This window comes from Podarcis muralis, chromosome 12, assembly GCF_964188315.1.
Source record: "Podarcis muralis chromosome 12, rPodMur119.hap1.1, whole genome shotgun sequence".
NCBI lineage: Eukaryota > Metazoa > Chordata > Lepidosauria > Squamata > Lacertidae > Podarcis > Podarcis muralis.
In genome coordinates, this window is record NC_135666.1 from 41,712,433 (window position 1) to 41,734,624 (window position 22,192).

The following is a 22,192-nucleotide window of genomic DNA, read 5'->3' on the forward strand; positions in this document are numbered from 1 at the left end:
AGCCAGTATACAGCTTCCGGGTCATGTGGCCAGCATGACTAAGCCGCTTCTGGCGAACTAGAGCAGCACATGGAAATGCCGTTTACCTTCCCGCCGGAGCGGTATCTATTTATCTACTTGCACTTTAAGGTGCTTTTGAACTGCTAGGTTGGCAGGAGCTGGGACCGAGCAACGGGAGCTCACCCCTTTGCGGGGATTCGAACTGCCGACCTTCTGATCGGCAAGTCCTAGGCTCAGTGGTTTAACCCACAGCGCCACCCACATCCCTAATATGTCTGTAGGAGACTCCTAATGTGTACTGAGCCTCAGTTGAGGAAGAAGAGGTGTGTGCTTAAACCTTCCGGTTTCCCCAATCAAAATCCTGCTTTTTCCTCTGCAAAGCTGCTATTTGCCCTTTGAGGAAAACAAAAGCATGTTGATACCTTCAAAAAGGAGAGAGGCTGCTGCTCTGTCATGTCAACGTGTAATAGTTGAAGCAAACTTAGTAGCTGCAAGTGAAAACTACCGCTTATGTGTTGTTTCATGCGCAAGAGGTAGACTTTTTCTTATGTCAACCTAGCACGTAGTACATGCAAAGTGACTTCTGCCCATTCCTCCTATTCCTTTCTCACAGTTTCCAGCTTTCTCTACAAGCTACTGCCATCTGTCAGGTCTGGAAAAAGCAGCAGTGGACTGTTCCAAGTCCCTTCTCTGAAATAGGGGAAGGTAAAGGTAAAGGTACCCCTGCCCGTACGGGCCAGTCTTGACAGACTCTAGGGTTGTGCGCCCATCTCACTCTAGAGGCCGGGGGCCAGCGCTGTCCGGAGACACTTCCGGGTCACGTGGCCAGCGTGACATCGCTGCTCTGGCGAGCCAGAGCCGCACACGGAAACGCTGTTTACCTTCCCGCTAGTAAGCGGTCCCTATTTATCTACTTGCACCCAGGAGTGCTTTCGAACTGCTAGGTTGGCAGGCGCTGGGACCGAATGACGGGAGCGCACCCCGCCGCGGGGATTCGAACCGCCGACCTTTCGATCAGCAAGCCCTAGGCGCTGAGGCTTTTACCCACAGCCCCCACCCGCGAAGGTAACTGACCTTTTTTGTAGTTAGTAAAAAAGTGCTGCTGATCTTGTAGGGCATATGTAGGCAAACTAAGGCCTGGGGGCTGGATCCGGCCCAATCGCCTTCTAAATCCAGCCCGCGGATGGCCCGGGAATCAGTGTGTTTTTACATGAGTAGAATGTGCCCTTTTATTTAAAATGCATCTCTGTGTTATTTGTGGGGCATAGGAATTTGTTCAATATTTCTTCCTCAAAATCTAGTCCGGCCCCCCACAAATTTACTGACCCCTGTAGTAGGGCAATCACAGCTGCCTTCCAGAAGCTGGGAAAGAGTCAGGATATGCCAACACTGAGGTTTGCAAAGGCTGCAAAGAATGGTGCAGTACTGCACCACTCTGTTGTAAGGGCTGGAGATGCGACTGCTCTTAATCTGTACTGCTGTTTCTTACTCTGAGAGAGTAAGGCGGGTTGGGAATAGGAATATACTTTGGTGATGGGTTGGGAATATAGTTTTCCATGACTAATTGCTGACAGTGGGGCAGCGGGGCAACGGGACACTTGCTGTTGACCCTGATGAGCAGCCAATTGGACCTCTGTTTTATCCAGTCCTTAAACAGCAAATATTTAATAGACTTAGGGGGTATAGTAAGATTTCCTAAGCCCATTTAGATCTGGATTGGGTGCCATATAGATGGTAGGTTATTTAAAAGAAAGCCCTTGAAAGTTCCAGGTTCCACTGTACATGTGGGGGAGAGGATATCTGGATAGGGCTATTGGTTAGAGCTGGCATGGCCAAGCTTGGCCCTCCAGCTGTTTTGGGACTACAATTCCCATCACCCCTGACCACTGGTCCTGTTAGCTAGGGATGATGGGAGTTGTAGTCCCAAAACAGCTGGAGGGCCAAGTTTGGCCATGCCTGGGTTAGAGCATAACTCCAGGGTTGCAGGTTTGATCCCAGTATGGGACATACCGTATATGCTTGAGTATAAGCCAACTTTTTCAGTACATTTTTTACGCTGAAAAAGCCGCCCTTGGCTTATACTCGAGTGAGACGGGCGGTGGAGGGACGAGCGTCCCGAAAGGAGCCCTTTTGGGCTGCTTGTTCTTCCTCTGCTGCTGACACCACCACCAGGTTTGTGGTGTGGTGAACCGGCTTATACTCAAGTCAATAAGTTTTCCCAGTTTTTTGTGCTAAAATTAGGTCCCTCGGCTTATATTTGGGTCCGCTTATACTCGAGTATATATGGTATTTCTGCATTGCAGGGGTTTAGAGTAGAAGATCCTCAGCGTCTCTTCCAACTCTACAATGATGTAACTTACCTGCTAAAATAATTCATGCAAAGTATGAAAGACAATTTGTGATGGCAAAAAATGTGATGTTGCCGGCTCCGAGCACTGTAAGCTATAGGAATACAGTACTTTGCTTTCAAACTGTGATGTTCCTGAGATGCTACTTTTACCAGCCCCACGAAGTGCTGTGTAATATATTCTTTCACATCCGTTTGAATGATACAATTTCCCAAGTACAACTTCCTTGAATTTTAAAAACCAAAAGGCAAGTGGAAAATAGCGGTGCTCACGACCCCACAGAATATGGCATCAGGACTTGCTAACAAAGAAATAAACATACTGGTTCTAAGACCAAAAATAGCTCCCACAGATAACGTTCCTTGATTAACTCTTCCCTGAGTTACAGAAAGGAAAGACGGTGCTGTGATAGCGTTGCAAAAGCATATTGCATAGTAAAATAATCTTGAAATATAGGTTCCACCTCCGCCACTCACCCACGTGCACACATCTCAGTTTTGGAGTATTTCTGGAACTGAAGGAGTATTTTCGGTCCGTGTGGACAGAATTTTTTGACAAGGGAAAATTTGAAATCTGGTTGTTCTGGAGACATCTTGCCTCTTCTCCGCATACATATTTCATTTAGGAAAAGTGTGTCAAGTACTTCTGGAGCGTTAACATGTGATGATGACCCCTCATGTACTATTATTTTTTTTTTTTACTACACAGGGTTTACATCTGTTTCCTAAATGGAAGAGCTTTTGCATAGAAAATTAATCACGTTTGAAGTGGCCCCGAAAAATGCTTTATAAGGCAGGGGAAAGTGGCAGTGTGTTTTAATTATAATAGTGCTTAGCTGTAGAAGATTAGTTTGCAAGGATGCTAAAATGATGTGGTCATAAAAGTAATTATATCAGTCTTATAGTGTACCACAAGGGGTCATTTAATCAGAGGTTTCTGATCCATCTCATTCATATATATATATATGTGTGTGTGTGTGTGTGTGTGTGAGAGAGAGAGAGAGAGAGAGAGAGAACATTCTTTTAATCTGAATTTAAATAATCCACTGTAATTTATTCTACTTACATGTTAAATGTTTCGAAAAGCCACATTTTGGCCATTCTTCCTTTCCATCGTTAATTCTGGACAGAATATTTAAACAATCAAAAATTGGGGTGAAATAGTTTCTTTTACCAAGTGGTGTTCTTTATAGATAATAAATAATGGGGTTTCCCTCTGCTCTGTCAGTGAACTTATTCTTGGTCAACTTTCCCGTTTTCTTTTAATCTCCTGGATCAATCCTGACTTTATCACAGGTGATGCAAACTAGCTGTGGGTCAGATTAAATAATCTAATGGGGTGGATTGTATCTGTAGCCGCACACTTGTGTCTTTTCTTGCCAGATGACAGGGCACACGATAGTGTCTGACTGTTGATTTTTACCGGCTCTCTGTCTTACTGTTTACTTCACTTTTTCACCAACCTAAGAACTATATTGTGATTTTTTTCTCGGTTCTAAATGTGTACAAATACTGTCCTCTATTTCAGTTCCAGTCTGTTTAAGATCACGTAGATCCACACAAAGCTTACCTTTCTGTTGCTTCAGACTGGAGAGACTCTCATGAAGCTCTGTGAGCACGCTTGCCTATCTGCAGATATTTTTGTGTCTGCTGCACTTTCGGTTTGTGGTTGATGACTACATTGTGAGAAGGTTTCAGATCCTGTCCCCCGCAATTTAACTAGTGTTAGATCGCCAGCGGAGTGGCTCTATTCAAAATTGGATTTGTCCAGGTTCCTAATCTCTTCTTACCAATAAATTTGCATTCTTTCAAATACAAATTTCAGAGACGGAGCATTTCATATTCTTGTTGCTTTATATTAGTCACAGTTGTGGGTTGTTTTTTTAATTGTTGCACTTTAAACCCACATCTGCATCTGAAAAAGCAACTGCAAAGGAATGTAGTGGATTCAAGACCTTTTGGGGAAACTGGAAGGGTTCGTTGTGAACAGAACTTTGAGTGGATGGAACAAGTTGAATTTTGGGATGTTGACAGTTGCAAAGAATTCAAAACTGTTTTGTCCCCAGCCTCCATAATCTCATAGCTTTTAAACAGACCTTGGTGTTGAGGCAAAGAGAGCTGAGCTTTTCTTCACAGTTTCTAGCCCATTTCCTCCCTTCCCTCAGCTGTGTATTTTATCTGATAAAATGGTGGTCAGTCAAATAAAGGTAAAAGGTAAAAGGGACGCGGGTGGCACTGTGGTCTAAACCACAGGAGCCTCTTTGGCTTCCCGATCAGAAGGTTGGCGGTTCGAATCCTTCTCTGGAAAAAACCCACAAATATGTCTATAAGAGATACATTATGGTTTTCCATTTAATATCTGAATAAATATATCACACAAACATGCATAAAGTAGTCTTCCACAAATACGTATTGCAAATACTATATTGTGTCTTTCAATTAGCATATATGCTTTCAACTATAATGGGCTAATATAAATATTGCCTAATTAGACAATTTAATGCCAGATCTTGTGTGCTTGTTTGTAGGCATAAGCATGCAGCTTAAAATGGCATCTAAAACACATAATGATCGTGTTCTCAAAATAAGAAATTGTAACCTGTCTTAAGGATTTGAATCCTTGTGAAAAAGCTTACAGAAATTACCTACTTTTTAAGTATATCAATGTGGAACACAAATGCCAGTTTCATTCTTGGAAAGCTTCCTAGTTTAGCTTATCTAAAGCATGTTGAAAATACAACTTTTTTTTTTAAAAGTATCTTGGTCTTTGTAAACTTTTGCACACTTCTAACGCTTTTTAACCTAAGGATATATTTTCAATTGTTGCTGATTTATACACGTAGAAACAGCAGCAGCAGCAAAAACCATGAGCTTGTAATTATGACTTAAAAGAGTCCGGGTTTGGTGCTGTTGTGCCATTAATGAAACAGACAGAAACAGTTGTCTGTCATGCTGCCGTGACATATAACAGCAGGCAGTGACAACTTCTGCCAGTGCCTAAATACTGGCCAACAACATTTTTAACTGTCCCTTACAGGCAAATCTAGGAATTTTCCTTTGTCTCCAGTCCTTTTTTCAGGGAATCAGTGTGGCAAATATGGGGTTATAGATTCTCTCCCTCCTATGCTAAGAGCTTCATGTCTGAGCAGGAATATGAACTCCAGTCTTTCCTGTCCAAAATCCAGCGCTTTCTTTGCATTGATGTCACATGTGTGCCTGTGCTGAGAAGATATAAGCCTTTAGCAGAATAGAGGAACCTCTGAACCTACAGAGGTTGTTGGCCTCAAAATTCCCATTAGCCTCAACCAATACCGCCAATGGCCAGGGGTGATGGGGACTGTAGTCGCAACAGGAGAGCTACAACCCTCAACCCTGTTTAAGCCCTTGCTTAAAATGTCTGTCTGCCATTTTCTAGAAGTGAAATCCACAAGGTACCAGACTTAGTCACACAGAAGACCGTGGCTTGCGACGTTGATCACTTCCATTCTGTGGTTCTGCTTCAACCAGCCTCTGCTTGACTAGTGCACCATTTAGGTCAGGCATCGGCAAACTCGGCCCTCCAGATGTTTTGAGACTACACTTCCCATCATCCCTGACCACTGGTCCTGTTAGCTAGGGATTTGTAGTCCCAAAACATCTGGAGGGCTGAGTTTGCCGATGCCTGGTTTAGGTTGACTCTAAACAACAAAACATTGTGTTAATGTTAAGGGTGGCGCTGTGGTCTAAAGCACTGAGCCTCTTGGGCTTGCCAAACTGAAGGTTGGCAGTTTGAATCCCCAGGATGGGGTGAGCTCCTGTTGCTCTGTCCCAGCTCCTGCCAGCCTAGCAGTTTGAAAGCACACCAGTTCAAGTAGATAAATGGGTACTGCTCCAGCAGGAAGGTAAGCAGCGTTTCTGTGTGCTTGTCCTCCATGCGCCAGAAGTGGTTTAGTCATGCTGGCCACATGACCCAGAAAGCTGTCTGTGGACAAACGCCAGCTCCCTCAACCTAAAAGCGAGATGAGCTCCGCAACCCCATAGTCACCTTTGACTGGACGTAACTGTGCAGGAGTCCTTTACCTTTTTTTTTTTTTACCTACATAAATTTGACATGTGCTTCTCATATATACAACTGACAGGCAGGTAGCTGAGTGTCTCTTTTACTTACTACTTTTCCTTTTTTTATTACTTTACTATTTTATTACGCCTTTAATATTTTTATATCTGTGTTTTCTTTTCCTTTATTGCTTTTTCTTGCTTCTGCCTTGCTCTGTTGCTTTGTGGGTGTGTTTTTTTCCCCCTTGTTTTTTTTGATCCTCCACTCAGGGTTAATGAAGGGTTTGCCTGCAGATGAAGCTGTTGGGTGGTTGGCAAAGGACCCTATGTGAGAGGCAGGCAAGGGGAGCTCTCCCAGGTGAGATCTGAAAGGGTTCACATCTTTCCATGTGGGACAAGTTAAGATCTACCTATGAGAGAGGACTTTCCGTTATTTTTGTTTAGATTAGTGTGTTTTTTTATTGTATTGTACTATGAAAGGTCTTAATAAAATCAGATTGGGGGAAATTACATAAGTTGGCGTGTGCTATAGAAGAGTTTTGAACTCCTTGATGCATGAAGCTGGGGTAGCTCAGTCGGCAGAGCATGAGACTTTTAATCTCAGGGCTGTGGGTTCGAGCCCCACATTGGGCAAAAGATTCCTGTATTGCAGGGGGTTGGACTAGATGATCCTTGTGGTCCCTGCCAACTCTACAGTTCTATGATTCTGTGAGGCATTGCCCATTGGTCAAAGGAAGAAGGAGCTGTCTTTTACTGAGCCAAACCTACGGAAATTTTGGGGGAGCTTCATTTTCCCTCAGAGTGACTTGGAAGTGGCTTGTTCCCTATTTGAGGACAAACTGGATGTTACTTCACCGCATGTGTTGGAATCATAGAAGGGACCCTCAGGATCATCTAGTCCAACCCCCTGAAATGCAGGAATATTCAGCTGTCCCATACGAGGATCGAACCTGCCACCTTGCTGTGAGCAGCACCACGCTCTAACCCAGGCATAGGCAAACACAGCCCTCCAGATGTTTTGGGACTACAACTCCCATCATCCCTGACCACTGGTCCTATTTGCTAAGGATGATGGGAGTTGTAGTCCTAAAACACCTGGAGTGCCGAGTTTGAGGGTGCCTGGTTTAACAGCTCCTGTAAGTGTCCCCCGCCCCCCATCTTGAATACTACAGTGGCACCCTCAGGTTACAGACACTTCAAGTTACAGACTCCACTAACCCAGAAATAGTACCTCGGGTTCAGAACTTTGCCTCAGGATGAGAACAGAAATTGTGTGGCAGTGGGAGGCCCCATTAGCTAAAGTGGTACCTTTGCCTATGCCTGATCTAACCAACTGAGTTATCCAGACAGTTTAGCTTTGGTTTGCTTAGTTTCTTGTCTTGCCAGTGGCTTTGCACGGTTTTTGGAGAGGTGAAATATACATTTACAAAATAAAACATCCAGCCTGAGTTAATGGGGCCTGTATCACTCAGGTGGCTGCAAGCAACTTCTTCCCTTTCCACAGCATCCCTGCAGCCATTGTCTGTGAAACCCCAAGCCTTGGTTATTTAAGAGACATATTACTATCTGCTCTTCTAGTTTGGTTATACAAAAGGGTAAAGGTTTACATGGGACGCGGGTGACGCTGTGGGTTTAACCACAGAGCCTAGGACTTGCTGATCAGAAGGTCAGCGGTTCGACTCCCCACGATGGGATGAGCTCCCGTTGCTCAGTCCCTGCTCCTGCCAACCTAGCAGTTCGAAAGCATGTCAAAGTGCAAGTAGATAAATAGATACCACTCCAGCGGGAAGGTAAACGGCGTTTCCGTGTGCTGCCCTGGTTCGCTAGAAGCGGCTTAGTCATGCTGGCCAATTGACCCGGAAGCTGTACATCGGCTCCCTTGGCCAATAAAGCGAGATGAGTGCCGCAACCCCAGAGTCGTCTGTGACTGGACCTAATGGTCAGGGGTCCCTTTACCCTTTACCTTTTTAAAGGTTTACATGATGAAAGCACCAGAAATGTTAAGGGGAACAAGTATGCAATAGTTTTGTGATCAGAAGGAACATTCCTCACTATTAAAATTCTGAAGGCGCACGAAATATGAGGTTCAAAGTAGGATTCTAATATGCAAGTTGGGGTACTGGGCTTTGACGCTCTCTCTTTTTGTGCTGATTGAAGAAGACTGCTCACTCTGCTCAAAAGACAAGGTAAACTAAGTTTGATGCTTTCTGAGACCATGGTTATCATGTCAGGGAGTTTAAAATATTTGTGATCTCGGATGCTTTAGAGTGCCTTTTATGGACACTCTAGCATTTTTACGATTCGAGCCTTCACAGGAGCTTAATGAAACTCAGTCCCGTTCCCTGTGTATAGTAAATGGTGATATGCTCCGATTCACTTCATTTCCTTACTGATGAGATTTATTCTCCTTATTTCAAATTGCAAGAGTTGCTGAGTGCGCTATGCTGGCTCATGGTTTTGATTTTGATTTCGGCGGCGTGTTGTTGTTTTTTCTGGTGGTTTGTTTTGTAATCGTCTTAGTCATGTCAATAAAAAAGCTGTTCGGCTTCTGAGGTTTTTGTCAAGTTAAGCCCAGGCTTTGACAATGAATCACCGAAAGGGTGTGATGTTCAAAAATCTCTTGCGGGATTGGGGTTCTTGAAATGCGCAGTGGAGATTTCAACAGGTGAGGTGGGCTAAATGAACAACTCTCTTTTTTAAATCTTTGCCTGGGCTGGTCCACAGGGAGGATCACCTGCCTCCAGCCTGCTTGTGTAACACTGTGCCCTGTGCTTGTGTAACGCTGTGCACTCTCACCTTCCCAGACAGGTAGGGAGGCAAATCTGTGAAAGTAGAGCTATACAGTGGTACCTCGGGTTACATACGCTTCAGGGTACATACGCTTCAGGTCACAGACTCCGCTAACCCAGAAATATTACCTCAGGTTAAGAACTTTGCTACAGGATGAGAACAGAAATCGTGCTCCGGCGGCACCAGGAGACCCCATTAGCTAAAGTGGTGCTTCAGGTTAAGAACAGTTTCAGATTAAGAACAGACCTCCAGAACGAATTAAGTACTGAACCTGAGGTACCACTGTAAAGCCAAGTGAGAAGCAGTGTTAGAAATCCCCCAGGTGCCAGGTGTGTTTTGCGACTGGTGCAGGTCCAATTGTGACCACGTGGAGATCTCTGGATGCCAGATTGGCGTCTGACATCTCCACCTGGCTGGCCCCTCCAGCTTTCTTAAGATGGTAAGCAGAATAGCTTATTTATTGCATTTATACCATACCTTTTTCTCCAAGGAGTACATGGTTCACCCCCTCCTCCGTGAATCCCTGAGGTAGGGGTAAGAGGCTGCGACTGGCCCAAGGTCACCCAGCAATCTTCATGACTGAGTGGGGATTTGAACCCTGATCTCCCAGGTCCTAGTCTGACACTCTAACCCAGGCACAGTGAAACTCGGCCCTCCAGATGTTTTGGGACTGCAACTCCCATCATCCCTGACCACTGGTCCTGTTAGCTAGGGATGATGGGAGTTGTAGTCCCAAAACATCTGGAGGGCGGAGTTTGCCTATGCCTGCTCTAACCACTACACCACACTGGCTTCCTAGAGTACTTTTGATACGGGGCAGCTATAGAAATATAGTAGATAAGTAAATATGGGGAAAGCAAAATGTCCCTTAGGAAAGGATCTGAAGTCTTCTTGAAGCTTGAGTTTGTTTCATTCTGGATTGTTTTATTTGATGTTTTAATGTGTTGTAAAATGCTTTGAGTTTTTTAAAATTTAGAATATAAAGTGGTATAGAAATGCGATGGCGATGACGATATTTCACCAGGGATAAAAAGGTGGCACCTAGACATTCCACTGTGGTGACCATAACCTAAGCTTAAGGTGCCATTTGGCAATTCACTTATACAGTCGTACCTTGGAAGTCAAACGGAATCCATTACAGAAGTCTGTCCAACTTCCAAAATGTTCAGAAACCAAAGCGCGGCTCCTGCAGCCAATCAGAAGCTGCGGAAGCCCCGTCGGACGTTCGGGTTCCAAAGAACGTTCACAAACCAGAACACTCACTTTTGCGGCACTTGGGAGCCAAAACGTCTGAGTACCAAGGCGTTCGGGATCCAAGGTACGACTGTATATACAGTGGTACCTCGGGTTACATACGCTTCAGGTTACATACGCTTCAGGTTACAGACTCCGCTAACCCAGAAATAGTACCTCAGGTTAAGAACTTTGCTTCAGGATGAGAACAGAAATCGTGCTCCGGCGGTGCAGCAGCAACGGGAGGCCCCATTAGCTAAAGTGGTGCTTCAGGTTAAGAACAGTTTCAGGTTAAGAATGAACCTCCGGAACGAATTAAGTACTTAACCCGAGGTACCACTGTATAAGGTTCTAATACCGATGGGCAGCCAAAATAGTACTGGGTAGTTAGGGCCTGGTGGCTGTCAGAAACAGCTCGATCGCCCTGCCTTTTCCTGGAACTGCTCACTGCCGGGATCCAGAGTTTGTATGTGACTTGTCTCTACCTTCCCAGTAGAGCAGGTGGGCTGCTAAGCTCTCCATCTCTCGACCTCAGCTTTGACGAGGCGTGAGAAGAGGTGGTAGAGTCCCCTCTGTTCAAGCTCCTTTGTGTGGGGTGTGATCTGGGGGATGTGGTTTCTGGTAGGGACGCTGCTTCCTGTTCTCTTTGGAGCAGATCTGGTCAGGTCTGAGATCCAACCACTCAGGTGTCGATATGTTGAAAACAGAGCATTGTGGAAGAAATGTAAAGACTATTTAACTAAATACTGTAATATAAGACAAGTAGAAGCTACTTGACTTTATCAATTTGGCTTAGGAATAGAATATGACTAAATTGTAAAACATTATGGGAGAAACTATGTAAAGAAGCAAAGAAAGTAATTTGAAAAAGCAAATTTTGTTAGAAAGAAGATACTGGGAAACTGTTACAAGGGGATACAATGGAATTCAGTTGGGGATTTGAGGAAGTCAGTTAACAATGAAAACTAAATTGGATTTTAGAAGAATTATGTGTTTATTTGTATGCTCTTTTTTTCTTTCTTTTTCTTTTCTTTCTTTTTTGTATGTCATATTTGTTATAAACTTGGAAAACCAATAAAAATTTTGGAGGGGGGGGGAAATAGAGCATTGCCTTCTCAGCATAGGACTGTCTTCTCCACTTTGGTAGAATTCCATTCCTGCTTACTTTAGGAGCCTGCACCAGGGGATTGTGGCATATGCAATTGCACTCGATATGCAGGCACACTTTCCCCTTTGCTTCAGTGTTGGGGCCAGCTTTGCACATATATTTTTTCCTGTGTTACGAAATCAATTGTGGTAGGAGAGCCCACTTGTGTGGAAGGTGTGTGTGTGTGTGTGTGTGTGTGTGTGTGTGTGTGTGTGCAACAGAGCATGCACAGATCTTTGGATTCAACTCTTCCCGGGGCTCGCTCTTTCTTTTGTCTGATCTGCTTGCCTCATGCTTGGGATAAAAGCGAGTCTAGGCAGCAGCTGAGTCATTTCATGAGTGCGTTTGGCAAGTTGGAAAACTTTCCCTGGCTGGGAGGTTCACTACGACAGAGGTTAAAGCTTCCTTTTATCGTGTTTGTTTCTGTTTTTGCAGGGCAGGGACACGGTTGCCAAGAGTCCAGAATTTGGCTAGCCTTTTGGAGCTCCTGTAGAGCTGCCAGAATTAGTCTGTGCGTGGTTTCGTTCATACTTTTAGCCCATCCCCACCTCCCAGTACACTTAAAATAATAATCTGTGCAATGCAGCCGAGGCCAAAGGGGTCAGATTATTGTGTATGTACAAGTCTGCCCAGTTTGAAATGGTCACTGGTCGGCACCTTCTAATTGGGTTCCTGCTGGCTCCAAGCTGTCTCTTCTTGGTCCAGCTGTTCTACCTATGCTTTGGCTGCTGGTGAGGCAGAATTTGAACCTGCTTTCCAGGGCACTCGGTTACAGCAACTTTGCAGCGGTGGTGACAGCGTATAGAAGAAGGCAACCCTATTCTCTCCCCTGAGTTGGTTCTTGCAGCCTGCCCACCCTTGGAATGGCATGATGGGCCAAACAGCTTCAAGAATGCAGAGCAGCAGTGCTGATAAAGTCCTTCTCTGTGCCCAGGGTGAATTTGATTGAAATCACAATTTAAATCACTAGTCAGTAAGACCTGCTTTAAACCTTTTTTTTAACAGAAAGACTCATTCTTGCTGGTATCGTCTTAATATTTACAACCAGAGGAAGGTTTCATTTTTGGAATAATGAATTTTCAGAGTAGTTTTTACAGTTATATATAAAAAATGACTGATTTGGTTATACTATTAGAAATACATAGACCGATAATTATGAAATTATTGTGAGGTTTAATAAGTGTTTATATTTGGGCAACTTTTCTGCTGTACTTTATTGGAAGGAGAAAAATAATCATTTCCTTAATAACAATTTAAACAGTTTATTTAACTAAAACAATAACATTATAGCGTATGTATCCATGTTTGTTAACTGATGCGGTTAAACTTTCAAAAAAACACACACCTTAGAATGAGTTTTAGTACACATGAAAAACTTAAAACAAATCCTTATTTCATGATGGATAGCCTTTGGACTCTAATGTTACTTAAACAAAAAACTATCTTTAGAAAGATTTTTCCTCCATAAGCATTTTATTTCAAAAATCCAATTTAAATTTAAAAAAAGATTTAAATTAAAATAATAATAATAAACCATTTATTTTTATCCTGCCTGTACCTAAGAGAGGCAGAGAGAGCAAGTCTCTTCTGTCAGTCAAGTGTCTTTTGATCTGTGTATATTGCCCTGTGCCCTTTCTGCTCCATGCTTCCTGTCTCTAAGGCCTGAATCTTGTATTATCTGTTTCCTTACACCAGCTAGGTTTGGGGTTGGTTGTGGTTAACTGCTTTTCTGCAGCTTCCTTAGACCAAGTCCCGGTCCGTCCGTCCCTGCAAGTCTCTGTATTTCCCCATTAGTTACCAGTGTTTTCTAAAGTGCCTTCTGAAGGCTTAATTCCTGCACAATATGCTTACATGTTCATGTCTGTATGCATGGTCTGTTAACTGAGCTCACTAGTTATTTCCTCTGCATGTGCTTCTAAGTTTTTCTGTAGTGTTTGTGACAGCCCACCCTTTTCCAGGGGTAGCATTCATTCCACATTCGTTCATTTGTATACATCAGCGACAAGACAGAAAGAGCAATACTGGCCTTTTTGATAATCATCAGATATACAGTGTTACCTCGGGTTAAGTACTTAATTCGTTCCGGAGGTCTGTTCTTAACCTGAAACTGTTCTTAACCTGAAACACCACTTTAGCTAATGGGGCCTCCTGCTGCCGCTGTGCCGCCGGAGCACGATTTCTGTTCTTATCCTGAAGCAAAGTTCTTAACCTGAAGCACTATTTCTGGGTTAGCGGAGTCTGTAACCTGAAGCGTCTGTAACCTGAAGCGTATGTAACCCGAGGTACCACTGTATTCAGCTTTTACTACAATGCAGCATAAAAAATAGCCAGTTACACAAAATTCCAAAAAATGAACATGTTCAAGTTTTTGTTCGTATTGCTAATAAAGTATGCAGTTTTATTCATCTATGCAGTACCCTCATATATGTCATTTTAAACAAAATGACATTGTCCTTGAAACTTGTACTTTTCCAAGTTGTCATCACCTGCTAGTTACTGCAGAGGCTAGTGGTTTTCTGTTCTGTTACCTTAATAGTAAAAGAAACATTAGAGTTTGAAAATAGCTGAGCTTGCTGTCTGGAGTCGAGACTATGAAATCAAGGCCAGAATCAGTTTGCTCAAAAATGTTCATGGTTGCTAAAGGTGTTTGTATTATTTCAAGGAGTAGCATGTTTGTCCACACATACCCCGTTTAATCAGTGGCCCAAAATGAACTCCAAAATGAATTCCTAAAGCGCAATCTTAGATTCCTGTGATAAGCACAAGATAATAATAATTCTTCAAATTATCTGTTTTACCCCACAGTCTTCCAGTAAAATCAGTAGATTACTTAAAGTGAAACAGATAGCTTCAGTTTATTAAAAGTTAAAAGTTTTTCAGAGTTCCCATAATTTACACTTGAGCAGTAGTCTGTCTTAATACACTCTTGCACTCTTACACTCTTTATTTTTTTTGGAAACTTGTGTGGATTTTTGCATTGGGTCACCCCAGATTCACCATCAGATCACATAGCATGTCCATGGCTACAGCCTGCACCAAAAAGATCACGCACCCACTGTTGCGTGGGGCCGCAATGGCGTGAAAACGTGGTTACAAAGCATGGATCCGCATGGATCCTCAGGGTTTTTGCATTGGGTCACCCCAAATTCACCATCAGATCACATGTCTGTGGCCACAGCATGAACCACAAAAATCATACATCCACTGTTTCATTCAGAATAATTTTTTTCTTGTTTTCCTCCTCTATAAACTAGGTGCGTCTTAGACCAGTGTTATATGGTCTCGCGGTGCCCAATTGCACTCTCTATATTCTGAACCTTAAAAAAAGAAAAGAAAAATCAAGACCAAGCCCTTGGCTACTGACTTCTAAATCAGATAGGCCTTTTTTTTAGTTGAGACCATATAAAAAATGTACTGCAAAATGGGTAATGAATGCAAGTTTTGCATGTGAATATTCTTTTCCCCCCTTCTCTCTGTGTGTGTTTTCTGTGCCAATTGCTTAATTTTACTGTATTTAAAACCGTGTTCCATTGGCCCTTTCCTATCTTCGTATTCCTTTCAGAACAGAGTCCTTCATTGCAAGCGACGTCTCCACAAGGTGCTTGTAAAAGCCCTATAGAGTTGGCTTGTAAAGTGTTGAATAGAATCCTTAAACCTGTTAAGAATTAATAAGTTGTGGGGAGGAGGGAGAGCAAGGGGGCATGACAGTTAAACTTAAGTACACGCTTTTGGGAGAAATGGCTGCTCTTCTGAAAGAAAGTGATGAGGGAAGCAAGCACTTTATAGCGTTGGGTAACTGCCGCATCTTGCCATTTTATTAGATGGTACTTAAAATTATGAAATTAATTGCCCAGAGAGCAAAAAATATAAGGGGGTGAAGCAGTAAACGTGTTTAAAAAGGTTTGGCTATTGCAGTTGACATTTATGTCAGAGGATCTCGGAGGAGTGTTAAAACGTACACGTCCTGCTCTTAGAAAAGGCTATCTCTTGTCGCTCCGCTTCATTTGTGGAAAGTTTTAAGAGCAGCTGAGAGAAATTTAATATGAGCAATGATTAGTTATCTTTTGGCGCCCGGACAAGACATCCATTGTGTAGCTGTTCTCTTATTGTGAACTTATGAAAACTACCCTGAATATATTATGTCACTTGAAAGCAAGGACTAAGCTTGCCTGTGTGTTGTTGCCTTTTTCTTGTCTTCCTTCCTTTATAGTGTCGGGGCCGCACTTGCGTTCCGTTACCTCCAGATGTAAAAAATGGAAGAGTTGAAGGGGGGAAAAAGCATGCTATTTTTATAAGGAGGACAAAAGCTGGCAATAATCTGATAGCAAACGTTCCATACATAACGCGAACAAAACTTTCAGGGTCTTGCAGCCTTTTAAGGAAGAAGAAGAAGAAGAGTTTGGATTTGATATCCCGCTTTATCACTACCCTAGGGAGTCTCAAAGCGGCTAACATTCTCCTTTCCCTTCCTCCCACACAACAAACACTCTGTGACGTGAGTGGGGCTGAGAGACTTCAAAGAAGTGTGATTGGCCCAAGGTTACCCAGCAGCTGCATGTGGAGGAGCGGGGAAGCGAACCCGGTTCACCAGATTACGAGTCCACCGCTCTTAACCACTACACCACACTGGCTCTCAGAAAGTCGCTTAGTTATTAGCATTAGTAGACTGAGGTTTGGAAACGAAGGAGGAAGAGTTTTATCAGTGATTAACACTGGAAGTGGAACAAAATCTAAGGCATACTAATATTCAATCCAATTTGTAGAATCAGTTGAGCATTCCTAGGGTACCAGATTAATATTGGCACCTGTCTATCTCAAGAGGCAATGGAGTGTGCTTCCTGGGGTGAAGCCAAACTGCTGTGCTAGCAGCACCAAAGTGACCTGCTCGGCGCGCAAAACTGGGCAGGGTGCATGGAGGTCTTGGGCTGCCCAGAGGACAAGACCCTCCTCTTGACTTCGCTGGTATGGTCCAAAGGAAAAGCAGTTTGGCACCAGCATGTCTGCAAGAATTGGCAGAAGGAGGCGTACAATATGCCATCCAACTGTCTTAGGGACTCCACTCTGGAGTTGTATTGGGTTTCCTCCTTAGCCTTTTCTTCTTCTGAAGATGTCCTGCAAGGTAGCAGAGGTTTAGGAACAGAGTTTTCCTTCTCCAAAATGGGCTACTTTCCGAGGTTGACGAACCCCACCTGACCCTCACTTCCCTCTACAGCAGCCTTTCTCAACCTGTGGGTCCCCAGATGTTGTTGAACTACAACTCCCATCACCCCTAGCTAGCAAGGCCAGAGCTCAGGGATGATGGGAGTTGTAGTCCAAAACATCTGGGGACCTACAGGTTGAGAATCGCTGCTCTACAGCATGTGCAAAAGCTGCCTCCTTGACCATTGGACCCACTCTTGGTCTCATCCACTCAATCCACCGGATCTTCAACATGCAGGGGAAGTCCCTAAATCACCAAGGGTTTGAGACCCATTATCAGTGTTTGAAATTCTCTGGGCACATTTTGAGTTCAGTGGGACTTCCTCCCAGGTGAGAATGTGTAACATTGCAGCGCTGAAATACACGGCTTAACGCCCATTGATTTTGGTGACTTCAAGCACTGCTCAGGCAATATGCCTGAACAGAAAATTTTGTGTGTAGGAAGCACAGGGCAGGATGTTGCTTGGCCCTGTGCCTCCTATATATGGAAAGAGATTTCCTGATGAGGCATAAGGCCTGAACAAGGCTGGACCCAATCCAGTGAAATGCTTTCAATCCAGCATTGGGAGCTGCTGTCCTTTGGGTAAACCCTTCTGACACTAGTTCAACCTCAGGTCTCCCTAAAATAACATTTCCTGCTCTTTAGTTTTTACAACCACTAGAAAGTCTGCTAGTGCACACCTCCCATACAAGTGATTGTGTCAGAATGCAAGCTTTTAATTCCCTCCCCCATCCCGGAATGTATTAATATTATATATACACCCACCCACATAAATCACACTTTACGTTCTTTAGTAAAAGGAGATGATTCCTCTGGTTTTATTTGGGGTGAGTGTAATCTTTATTGGTGTCAACATTGGCCTGATTAACACACAGTTACACAACTTGTTAGGCAAGTTTGTCCCAGCACTTCTCATTCTCATGACTAATAGAAGCTTGGCAAGGCAGGAAGATTTTTTTCAAAGGGGATCTCTCTGCTTCTAGAATGTGGCTGTCATGTGCTTAGCTTATTAAAAACAATTGAAAGACTTTTCGATTTTTTTATGCAGTAAGTGAATGGTGGAGAGATGATTCTGGACCTTTTCTTTGTTTCTGGGCATTACTAAGGGTAAGGTAAAGGTAAAGGGACCCCTGACCGTTAGGTCCAGTCGCGGATGACTCTGGGATTGCGGTGCTCATCTCGCTTTACAGGCCGAGGGAGCTGGCGTACAGCTTCCGGGTCATGTGGCCAACATGACTAAGCCACTTCTGGAGAACCAGAGTAGCGCATGGAAACACTGTTTACCTTCCCGCCGGAGTGGTACCTATTTATCTACTTGCACTTTGATGTGCTTTTGAACTGCTAGCTTGGCAGGAGCAGGGACTGAGCAATGGGAATTCACCCCGTCATGGGGATTCAAACCGCCAACCTTCTGATCCTAGGCTCTATGCTTTGGACCACAGCGCCACCCGCATCCCAAGGGTACTTACCGTATATTGCAACTAATACAGGTGTTCCCTGGTCCAATTTGATGGCATCTACCTTCCGTTCAAATGGGGTGTGATGGGTATGTGGCAACTTGAGTGCATTTGCTGTGGGGGCATGCCGTATTCGATGAATTAATATTCAGTGAGATTGGCTCTAGTAACTTCCTTATTGGGGCTGTGCCAGTTAGGGTACAAATTTTGTGTCTAAATGACTAGCCACAAAATACTCCAAACAGTTCTGTTCTTTAAGATCCACAAAGACTTCCCTTTTCATTATTCTGCGAAAGTGACACTTTCATACTGAAAGGGTTTCCCAACTTCGTGCTTAATGGCACCTCATGGGGGTGAGGGCAGGGAATTTAAAACCCATCTCCCAGTGCCGTGGCTAGGAGCTCCAGGTGTGTTTAACCAAAACGAACAAAGATGTTGGGACATCCAGTCACAGACTAGTGTTGCTTCTCGTTTGGCATTTACGTGGAGCGGATACGGAGTTTTAATTCGCTTTATATATTTAAACAATTCAGATTAAAGTTTTCGTAATGGAGGTGCATTCACACATTAGTTGTGACATGGAGCCTGACCCAGAATATCTGTGGAAGAATTCTGTGGAGCTTTAAAACTTGCAGTCCTACCAGCGCAGTTGCTACACTAAAAGAGAACAATGCAGCCTCTTATCATTATTACACACCTAAAGCATTACCTCTGGTCTAGGTACACTGGATAATATAATTAGTTATTGTTCAAAATTACATACCATAATTAAGAGGCCACGCTGTGGGTGTGCTTTTCTAGGTTGTAGAAAAAGGACAGGGAGAGGTAGTAGCTGATGAGAGGAGATTCACGGATGGTATTTTGCTCCTTGACAGTCCCATACTCAACAGAGCTCATCTTGTTGTTGTTCTTCAAAAAGCTTTGCTGATTCTGTGTGTGTGACTCACTGCCAACGTGTTTACCTGAGAATAAGCACTTTCTGTTTATACATGTGTGGGTTATTTATCCCCATGTCACTGGAAAATTAAGGCACATTGACCTGCACTCAGAATGTTTGTTGAAGGAAGACCTTTGTGTGAATCTGGTAGTTGGGTCATGGGTCTTGTTTACTGGCGTTTAAAGTGTCACTGATACAGTAGCTGTCTGCATTAACACCTCGCTTACATGAATTGAGCAGTTTCCCTGGGTTTCAGCACAATCGCTTATACCTACACAATTCAAAAAATTTGCAGTAAGCATACCAGCTTGGTTTGGGCTAGACTATCACTAGGGCTTGTTCCTAGCAAACTGTTTTTTCATGCTGGAAAAATAGTGCGAAACCAAAACGTACGTGTGACATTTCTAAACTACAAAGGGAATTACATTTTATCGCCAAACTTGCTAGGTGCTTGGAGGTGGAGTGCTTAGCTGTTAAATACAATGACTTAAAAGAAAGAAAGAAAAATGAAGTATTTGAAAAGTGATAACCCTGCGTGCTAATGTGAGACACATGGATCCCCCTTGCATTGCTGAGTTGTATATAATTTGTCGATCAAGGAAAACTCTTGGTGCGTTTGGTGAAGTGGGCTCTGGCCTGTGAAAGCTTTTGCTTTTGTTCATTTTGTAAAGTTGTCACCAGGCTCTTGGTTTTTATTGCGATACGCGGCGTGAAAATAAGGGAAAGTGTGAGTATTTGGCACACGTCCTAAGTTGTCACTATTAACTTCATCTTTGCTTGCTTTGAAAGTTTGTTTGTTTGCCTCTTTTGACAGTACTTTTGTATTCCAGCTATTCTGCAGACGGATAGGAAGGGAAGTATTTCTAAGGTAATCTGAGAGGAAATAACTATGCTAATAGATTTTGTTTCATTAGGGTGAAAAAGTAAAAGACGATGCTTGAAAACTTTGATGTGCATGATTAATAGAAGCAGTACTATTAAAGTCTACCACACCCACAGGAATATTGGAACCTATTATGCTATGATTATAATACATTAATTTGGCATACACTTTTTACTGGAAAAGTGTAGCTTGCTTCTCGATGGTGTTTTCTGACATGATGGGCTAGATTAACGAGTGGAATCTGCTGTTAACCACAGTGGGGTTTGTTCAAAATAAATTAAAATAGGTCTGTGGGAAGCAACAGAGCCTCTGCAGAGCTAAAGGATTTATATAGATTTTAAACCAACTGTGGTTTTAAAAGCAGCCCGGTATTTTTATAGCAGGCAGGCATGGCTACTTTAGACGGTGCCGCAGTCCGTACCGTTACTGAAGCTGGTGCGATACTGCCTCATTCCTTAACAATATACATTTTTGCTTTAAATAGCATATTCCTCATTAAATGTCTAAAGCAGGTGCCCTGAGCTACTGGTGTAAAATCTCCTTGAAGTGTTTCTCATTGCATTATGGAAGGAGCGTTTGACTCCAGAGACAGCATGAGTGTTGATTTGTTGCCTTGTCTAAAGTAAGCTCCTTGTGGAGTTTGATGGTTTTTATCAATTTTCCCGGAGTTCAGCAGTTTTGCAAGTACCATGTAATGCATAATTACCTCTCTGGTGTTTACTAATGTTAATTGTTAACAGTGAAATCTGATAAGAGTGGGAGATCTGATAAGCAAACTACAGTGCCTATGCCTTTCTTAAGGATGGAGTTCAATATTCCTCAAATGCATGCATGCTCTGCTGTTCCCCTGCTGAAGAAAGAGGCTTAGTGTTTGCAGGAATTAGGAGTACAATATAGATTACAGAACTTAATTATTTGATGCTTAGCTTTTATTTTCCTCCACTCCAACGCCCAGATTCAAACGGCACCCTGAGACCATGCAGCCCAACCTGCATTTTTTACTTCAAATCTGCAATCCAGTGTGCACGTACAGGAGTAAAAGTCCTTTTCAACTCAGTAGGACCTGCTTCCGAGTAAGCTCGCCTGGGGATTGTGCTGCATATTATCTTAGCGTCATGTGGGCAACTCACAAAGTGTAAACCTCACGCTCAGCAGACTGCCTTGGAGCTGTGCCACGTTTTTCGGATAGCTTTTTACCTGGCGACATAGGGAATAACATAGCCACATTTTTCATGCTATCTCTTGCAATAAAAGCATGCGTATAATTGCAGTTTTTCCTGTGCTCAGTGAGCATCATTTCAACCTTTCAACGCACATTTTAAAATTTTGTTTTCTACCTGCCTGTTTATGATTTATCAGTTTGCTAAGGGACACCAGGTGAAATGGGGAATAAGGCAAAATACCGATGTTTTTGTAAACTCGTAGGGGAAGTTAGAATCTTAAATAGATGGGAGAGGTCGGCGAATCCACCACCGCATCTTTCACAAGAAGCCTCACTGATCTTTGAGGCCTGTGAGCTTCTTCGGGTCTGGGAAATGGGGAGAAAAACCAAGTGTCCCTCTCTTCCCACCCCACTTTGATGTGTGTTTGTAGCTCTGTTGCTTCAATGGTCAAGGAGAGGGAGTTTCTTGCTGCAGAAGCTTGTGGAAAGCAGGAATTCATAGCTCTGCTCAGGGCAAGAGCCTGCCTGGGTTGGAGCATCGCTAAGTTGCTCAAAAGCCACAGAGTGAGAGTCTCTTGGCACAAGGGGTCAGCAAACTTTTTCAGCAGGGGGCCAGTCCACTGTCCCTCAGACCTTGTGGGGGGCCGGACTAGATTTTGAAAAAAATATATGAACGAATTCCTATGCCCCACAAATAACCCAGAGATGCATTTTAAATAAAAACACACATTCTACTCAGGTAAAAACACCAGGCAGGCCCCACAAATAACCCAGAGATGCATTTTAAATAAAAGGACACATTCTACTCATGAAAAAACACGCTGTCCATGGGCCAGATTGAGAAGGTGATTGGGCCGGATCCGGCCTCCAGGCCTTAGTTTGCCTACCCATGCACAAGAGTGTGAGAGACAAAGGGGGAGGGAGGGGGCTGCTATAAGTGGGGGGGGATGTGGGGGGGGTGGAGACTGTTTTCAAGACCACTGGTTGGTTATTTAATCACT

The 22,192-nt window shown here is 43.5% G+C and overlaps 1 protein-coding gene and 1 non-coding gene across 4 annotated transcripts in view; both read left to right on the forward strand.

Annotated features, from left to right (window-relative positions):
• The window catches only part of LOC114607776 (ubiquitin-conjugating enzyme E2 E1), a 56,914-nt gene that overhangs the window by 12,399 nt on the left and 22,323 nt on the right, over positions 1-22,192 (forward strand). The window lies entirely within an intron of this gene.
• On the forward strand, positions 6,943-7,015 carry TRNAK-UUU (transfer RNA lysine (anticodon UUU)). Its single transcript has one exon. It is a non-coding gene; the product is annotated as a tRNA-Lys (tRNA).